We start from the raw sequence: 952 nt of genomic DNA on the forward strand, positions 1-952 counted from the left end.
CCACAAACCACTGACCACCTCTAGGTGCTTACCCATTGACTCCCGAGACAAGAAAGTCAAAGAAGAAGATTAAGGACAGTGTGTGTCTCAGGGCCTGTGTTTTGCTGTGTGTGTGTCTGTGCGTGTATGTTTGTGTGCATGTGTGTGTGCTTTTTGTGTTTGTGTCAGTGTCTGTGTTGATTTACCTGGCAGCGGAGCGGCGGCTGATGCACCAGCGGGGGAACCTGATCCGGAGCGGCGGCAGATTCCTCTCTGTCACGCAGCACACAGTGAGACTCAAAAAATAGGGGGGGGGGGGAAAACTTAGTGAAATCGCGGGAATTTTGGGTAAGTTACAGCTGTTAATGCATTTAAATTGCTTAAAAAATGGGCATTGAATTCTTCAAAAAAAATCTCAAGTGATAAGGTGAGCAGTACCAATTAAATTAGTGTAATTTATTAAGGAATGGGTAGAGTTTGGAGTGGAACAAGGCCCCTAATGTAATTAGTATTTTTTAAAGGGCGTAACTAAATTAATTTAAAGGCAAGTGATGGTTGGAGAGCTAGCACCCATAATATGCTCCTCCTTTGCTATGTGGAAAATCAGGGATGCTTTCAGTATCCATAACAACCATGTGTGCAGGAAGTGTATCCATCTGCAGCAACTGACTCAGCGCATTATGGAGCTAGACCTGCAGGTGGATTCACTGTGGAGCATCCGCGATGCTGATGACGTCGTGGATAGCACGTTTAGAGAAGTGGTCACAATGCAGGTAATGGCAGCACAGGCAGAAAAGGGATGGGTGACAATCAGGCGGAGCAGTAAGCACAGCAGGTAGTATAGAAGTCCCCTGTGGCCATCCCCCTCTCAAACATATATACCGCTTTGGATACTGTTGGAGAGGGGGAGGGGGGGGTGGTGGGTGAGATGACCACCGAGGACAAATCAGCAACAGTCAAGTTTGTGGCACCA

Source organism: Heterodontus francisci, chromosome 21 (genome assembly GCF_036365525.1).
Source record: "Heterodontus francisci isolate sHetFra1 chromosome 21, sHetFra1.hap1, whole genome shotgun sequence".
In the NCBI taxonomy this organism is placed as follows: Eukaryota; Metazoa; Chordata; class Chondrichthyes; order Heterodontiformes; family Heterodontidae; genus Heterodontus; species Heterodontus francisci.